The sequence below is a fragment of the Bidens hawaiensis genome, unplaced genomic scaffold (assembly GCF_021521415.1).
Source record: "Bidens hawaiensis isolate Kalapana, Puna unplaced genomic scaffold, B.hawaiensis_p1.1 tig00000055_1, whole genome shotgun sequence".
Classification (NCBI taxonomy): domain Eukaryota; kingdom Viridiplantae; phylum Streptophyta; class Magnoliopsida; order Asterales; family Asteraceae; genus Bidens; species Bidens hawaiensis.
The window spans coordinates 2,349,843-2,357,315 of NW_027491016.1; the positions used below are offsets into that span (position 1 = coordinate 2,349,843).

Sequence of the window (7,473 nt, forward strand, 5' to 3'; positions counted from 1 at the left end):
ATAAATCAATTGATGGAAGTCTTAAAAGAAAAATTTTTCAAGTTAGAATTAAATACTTTGGAAGAAGAAAACATGAGTGATGAAACATTCGAGGCTTATACAGTAGATTCTATAAATAGATTAAATGGAAGAAAAAGACCAGAATCGTACAATACAAAATTTGCTGATAAGCCAATACAAAGAATGTTTTACTATCCTAGACCCACTCCACAAGATGTTCTTCATGAAGAACAAGAATATGAGATTTCCAATTCCTATAAGGAAAGTCCATATACGAATGGAATCTAGATGGTTATACAGATAGACAAATATACATGATGACGCATCGTATTATGATGTACGCTACGATAGCAAAAAATAATCAGAATAGTGATGTCAATGTATGCAAAATGATAATTGCAGGATTTACAGGCCAACTAAGAGGATGGTGGGATAATTATATCAAACCAGAAAATCAGCCTCAAATTTTTAATCATGTTAAATCAGAAAATGGTCAAAATGTTTCTGATGCAATTTACACCTTAATACTTACCATCATAGAACATTTTACGGGAAGGTGGTCGGACAATTCTGAAACCATAAGAACATTGTTAAATGGTCTTAGGTGTACTACGTTAACATCATTTAGGTGGTATAAAGATATATTTTTAAGCAGAGTCTATGAACTCCCAGAGAATAATAGTTCTCATTGGAAGTTAAAATTTATTGATGGTCTTCTACCTTTATTTGCCGAAAGGGTAAGAAAAAGTCTTAGAGGAGATAATGTCCAAATTCCCTATGAAAGTTATACTTATGGAAGACTCATTGGGGTTTGTGTGCAAGAAGGTCTAGCCTTATGTAATGAATTAAAATTAAATCACCAAATCAAAAAACAAAATTTAACAGAAAAAAGACAATTAGGTCAATTCTGTGAACAATTTGGAATGGAATGTAAAAAAAAGGATAAAGAACGAAGTCCTTATAAAAATTATAAACAAGCTTCTAGAGAAAAATATTTTGCTAAAAGAAGAGAAAAACGTTATAGAAGAAAAGCAAATAGAAAAGAAAGATGGACCCCAACGTGTTATATATGCAAAAAGAAGGGTCATACAGCAAATAGATGTTACCAAAGAAATAATATGAAGAGTAAAATTAATATTTGTGTTATGGTTCAATACTTTTATCTCTAAAATTATTAACCTATTTAAAAAGCAAAATACTGTTAAAAACAGTACAAGCGAAGAATATGATATTCCAAAAAATCTTGATTTATTAAATAAATGGACAATTCCTCATATCAACCCAAGGGTTATATACCAAATTGGAAGTTTTGATAATTTTTTAAATTGGAAACAAGTTGTTAAAACAACTGAGGAAGCTGTGTCAGTCAGTAATGAAGAAATGATAATAAAGCTTTTAAATCTTTCTGATTTAGTTAGATACAAAAAAGATTATAATTTTATTCATGTTGGTTTAGTCCAAGTTGCTTTTAAGCCTTTAACTTTACAAGGATTACCGGAAAGTTTTATAGCGGTATTACGAGATGCTCGTAATTTAAACTGGAAGCAATCATTAATGGGTATTATAGAAACCAGTCTAGCACATGGTCCAGTATTTTGATGTTTATCCATACTTACATTTGTCTTTATCTGATCAAAATATAGATGACGCTTTAACTTTATATGTAAAAGCCCATGGATACAATTATGCTCAGGGTTCTGAAATAATTTGCATTTGTTATAGAATATATTATAGGTTATTAACCACCATGAATGCTAGATGCAAAAGAATTAATAAACAAAATGATGAAACAATATTAATAGAAACAAATTATGAAAAATCAAATATTTCTATTAGAAGACCAGTTAAATGGGAAGAAATAACATTCCCAGAAAATTGGGTAATAAACAAAGCAATAAAAAAGCAACCACAAATAAAACATAAATTAAATAAGCTTATAGAAACACCTGAAGAAAATATAGAAATAGAATTTGAGGATAATGATTTTAAATCAATATCACAAAGACTTAATAGATCATCTTCAGCTAAGTCGTACATTTTACCTCTAGACTATAAGGTAGAGTTTCCTGAATCTTCTAGGGCCTCTACTTCTCAAATTAAGTGTAGATCTCGGATTACCAAAACACTGCCGTAACTGTTGCAATTTGAATCTTAACATCTTGCCACCGTTTAGGATTAGTGTTTCTTGCTAAAAACAATGTTCTAACTGGTTTAAGTTCCATTATAAAGTGTGTGGCTACTGGTGCAGAATATCGTGTCAGAATTGGTTGTTAGAGTTAAGCCGTTGGCAGAGCAGTGTGTTTATTTGTCAATAGAAAACAAGCAGCTTAAACAGCAGTTAGGCAGGCTGCAGCAGGAAAAGTTTGTCAAAGAACGTAAGTTTTCCCCGTCTCTTTTAGTATTTAAATCTTTTTAATTTTCATTTATGTTATATCATCTGATATAGAATTGTTTTTTTTTATGTATATACATACAGGCCAGTACCAGCTAATGAGAAATGAAGTTGAGGGGCTGAAACGTAATTTGGCGTATTTGCACAATGGGAGCAAGGTAAGAACACATTTTAGGTCGAATTCTAGCGGTGATGCAGAGAAACTGAATGTAGAGGCTAGTTGGCATATGCTTGACATGGGGAAGCTTCATATTAACTGAAGAATTTTGGCATCAAGGTAAAGATGATGATGAAAATGATGACTTTCTGCTGATTGCATACATTTTAGCTAGAATTTAGACACTCCTTTTGCCAGTTTAAAGAACTTAATGGATATTGTGTTTTGAGTTTTCCCATTTGTTTAAAAAGGGGACTTTTTTAACACAGCTATGTAGCAATCTATGTTTTAAAAAAAAGCTGTTCTTAACTCCAATTGCTCGGTTTGCTATGGTTGTGCTTAAAGTCAATGCACCGAACTAAGGGTGTAAATGAGGCGAGCTTAAGCTTGGGCTTGGCTCGTTTCAAGCTCTATATCGCAAGCTTGAGCTCTGATTTGGATAGTAAGTTTATTATTTGTTATCATGTTATGTGAGGCTTAGATATTAGAGAGAGATAACTAGAGAAAGACATTCTTGAATAATCAAAATTAAGTTGTCTGTTAATGAACAGCTTAACCACTTTTAACTACCATTTCATAACAATAGGCTTGTTACCCGAGCTTGGTATATGAAACTTCTGCTCGGGTCGTTTATTAAACGAGCGTATTTTTAGGTTTGAACTCATTTAAGCTTGGCTTGATTCAAATTAGTAATTTGATCACATACTTGACAGATAAATATATTTATTCTGAAGGATACACGGGTTGTGTTTGAACGACATTAAACCAAACTACAATCAACAGTCAACGGAACACCCTGAGCGAATGATTTGTACACGTGAAACCTCCATCAACAAACAGATTTGCCCCACTTACATACCTCGCATCATCACTAGCCAAAAACAATACAGCATTCGCAACATCCTCTGGTACCAGTTCCACACCCTGCAAATTAGCGTTTTTCCCAATAAACGACCGAAAACCTGCCCTCGCATCATCGGTCTGTTCATCCTCATGCAAATGCGCCAAAGCCAAGTTGGTCAAAACCGCATAGGGTGACACAGTTGACCCGAATCCCATGGTTCCCAAGTTCAGCAGCTACACTTTTGGTGAGTCCCAACACTGCATGCTTAGACCCGTGTGGGCCCAACCCCCCGACAGTACTCGCAACACTCGACAAAGAAACAATCGAGCCTTTCTTTAACGGGATCATTACCCGAGCAGCATGCTTCATCCCAATAAACGTGCCCTTAACGTTTACATCGAATACCCTTTCAAACGTCGATATGGAGAATTCACGGATGTCAGGGCAGGGCGGCCCGCCCATTCCAGCATTGTTGACCATGATATCGAGGGTACCGAAAGTGTTGACTGAAAAGTCAACTGCACTAGAAATGTCGTCCTCAATGGTGACATCACCGTGAATGAAACGAGTGGTGTCACCGAGAGTTTCACATAGTTGTTGACCGAGGTGGTCGTCGATATCAACTACACAAACTTTTGCACCGTGTTTATGAAAAAGGCGAACAATGCTCTCTCCAATACCCGTCGCACCACCCGTTACCAAAGCAACCTTCCCTAATAATCTGAAAGATATATTAATCAAATATTAAGCTGTATTTGCAGTATGCATTAAGCAAACAAAAAAAACAAATGGTTTATGTTTGCTTACCTTTGAGCAACAAGAGGAGCATCACTAGAACCAGTGGTTGCCATTGCAAGAAACTCACCTTTTATTTTTATCTAACTGCAAAGTAACCAATACAATAGGCTTTAAAAAGAAGCTATAGTTGAAGATGCAAGTGGGCTTCCTTAAACATTTGATATAAACTACACATGATAAAAGTATGGGTCACACAAGTTTGAAAAGATAACTCTACAAATTGATGATGAAAAGATTGCCATTCCACTTGTGGTTAGTTTAACTTGTGCAATCTAAAGACCATACTTGTTATTAAAACACACACGTCTTTTTATCTTCTTTTGAGAATTTGTTACCGGAAACTCACGGGACTCACTAGGGCTAGGGCTTGTATAACATGTAAGACACAACATGATAACTAATCATGTATTTTTTTCTCACATGAGCACAAACCTGTTTAGAAACAAGTTCCATGACGTGATGCGTATAGGGGCACTATACACACACACATATATATATATATATATAGTGAAATAACGGTTGCTGGAAGTTCATAAATTTCTTAGCTAATACATATACTTTACCTTTTTTTAAAAATTATAAAGGGCCAGGTTGTGTCTGTGTAAGGTATCTAAGGTATACGCAATATATTTTATTTTTTGAAAAAAGTTAAAGAAATAAGCAGGTCTAAACATGTCATTAACAGGTTAAACGTGTCAACTTGTTTAAGACACTGAACTTGTTCAAACCCAAACTTGTTTAACTTCGCGTCATTTAATGTTTGTTAAGAGTTTCGTGTCAGACTTTGACATCCAGGCTAGGACCCACCATCACCTGTTAACCAATGGGATAGGTGACCTAGTGAAAATGGTTTAAACTCACATGCTTGGTAAAGATGTCTTGGATTCTAGTAAGGCATGTCTGCCAATCTTTGTCAGTATTATTAATCTGATAACAGAACATGTGTCTCTTCTCAAAAAGTTGCATTATTGGTTATATTGCATATTGACACAAAATAAAAAAAAATTAAATAATATTAGTGGTGTAAACTAGCCTAGCCGGGCCTTATCGAGCCTTATCAGGCCAGCAAATAAAGCTCGTTAAGTTATCTAGCCTGAGCCCGACCTCGAGCCTTATATGGTAAGACAATAAGGTACTAGATTTTAATTTTTGGAAAGTAATATTTAGTATCAGATCCCTGGATTTTAATGCATCAAAATGAATAGAATCATAAAGCATAAATTCGTAATATTGTGACTAGAGAGAGGGGAAAAAATGTAGTGACCTGAATAAGATGAACGTTGCCGGAAAATATTTGATCGCCGGCTATTGGGTTTTGGTCGGAACAGTGACGTCACTTTGCGCTCTCACAGAAGCACTTCACCACTTGTACTTGGGACTTGGGACTGGACTTGTGGAGCATAAAATATATACATGTGATTAAAGGAAAAGATATAATAAAATATAGTATATAGATATGGTCTAGGTATTTCCTGGTCTAAGGATGTCCATAGAACAGTCCGGGCTGATAAAACCAAAGAATCTAGGAATAAAATCAAGTGTAGCGTGTGTGGTCAGTTAACTTATTATATTACGGTAGCGGTATTGGTTAAATTTGATTAATTGTTTAATATGTTGTTCTTCTTTGTTTTGGTTGAAATGATTCGGTTATAGTGTTACAGACTTAATTATAAAGTTTCAGAGTTGAAATATAAGCTTGGTTATATAGTATATCCCAAACTATGTTAAAATTTCATATTTTATGAAGGCAAGATAGATAGAAACAATTTATTAAATATTTACCATATAAACTGTATTACTTAAATATCTTTATTTGTCAAATCACTTTCGATATACAAATTATTATATTTAACCAACTTTGATAATCAATTATGATATATCGACCGTTATATACAGTTTCGTTCATAAGTAGATGTTTATCGTATTATTATTTTGTTTAAAGTTAATGTTAGCTGAATTGAAATGTGATTAATAAAAAATAAATATAAAAGACCTTTAAGAATTAAGATAATGTTTGTGTGAAATTCATGTTTGGTTGTTTTTCTTATCGTTGTCACATTCATCCACACAACCGTGAACCACATAATTATCTTGCTTCTATGATTCAAAATTATATATCTAATATAACTCTTTCATTATTATAGTATTAAAGAAGACTTGTTGTCTACCTATACAAGTTTTTAATTTAACAAAATTCACTTTATTATCTATTTTGTTTACTTAAAACTATTGTTTCATTTTTACAGTTTTGAATTTGAATGATAAAATAAAAAATATGTTGGTGGTGAAAACCAAACTTACTGTCTTGCTTTTAAAATGTTTGTTGTTTGCCAACTTAATTAGAATGAATTTTATGTTAACCTTCTATTTTGATTTATTTAAATACACAAATACAAATTATTCTTACTAATTTATGTATTTAGAAAATATATTATGTGTTGTTAATGCTTTAAATGATTGACAATATTATTTCAGTTTAAAGAAAAATTAAACATCTTTAATTACATAGAATTCTGAATGTCATCGCGTTTCCATATTCAATTCGATTTAACCAATGTCGGAATTGTAAGTATGAATAATATTTTGGTTCGTTTATTTTTTGTGTTAGGTTAATTTTAGGGATGCATTTATAAATCGATTATCTTCGTATACATTACTTCTATTAGGTATATCCATTATCATTTTAATGATAGATTGTGTTAATCGATTGTAATTTGATTTTAGGATTTATTTTAAGTTCATGCCCACCAAATATTTGCTCAAATGCGTTTTATCCATAATAACTTATTTTAATGTTCTTGCTGCATATACTTAATGGTTTATGATTCATTCGAAATAAAATTTTTAACTTAAATTTCAATTTATATTTGTTTTCTCTTATTTTTTCGCATCATCATAACATTGTTTGGTCTCTTAATGCACATCATTTATTTTTATTCATATCATTTACTTAATAAAACATTAAAAAACATCCAAACGAATTACAATGAAGTGGCATATAAACGAGCAACAAGCTGTGCAGCAACCCCTTTTGAATAGCAAGCACAATCCTATTAAAAACAAAATTTTGGTTCTTATACGAATTTTGATTTGAAAATTAAAATGTTTGATTTATACGAATTTCAGAGAAATGATTAAATGCTATGGGTTTTTTGTACGCCATGTTCAGTTATATGTCATATAAACATGTCTTGTGATTTGATAAGTTATATTTTCTTTTACCTTATATTAATACATATTGGAGATATCACGATGATAATTTATTCACTCTACGCCTTCTAA

General features: G+C 32.4%; 1 pseudogene across 1 annotated transcript; it reads right to left on the reverse strand.

Annotated features, from left to right (window-relative positions):
* Nucleotides 1-3,290: 3,290 nt before the first annotated feature.
* LOC143635689 (xanthoxin dehydrogenase-like) lies at nucleotides 3,291-5,546 on the reverse strand (annotated as a pseudogene). The gene is made up of 3 exons (XR_013154117.1): nucleotides 5,456-5,546; nucleotides 4,201-4,275; nucleotides 3,291-4,114 (listed from the first exon to the last, which is right to left on the reverse strand). The product of XR_013154117.1 is annotated as a xanthoxin dehydrogenase-like (transcript).
* Nucleotides 5,547-7,473: the final 1,927 nt, after the last annotated feature.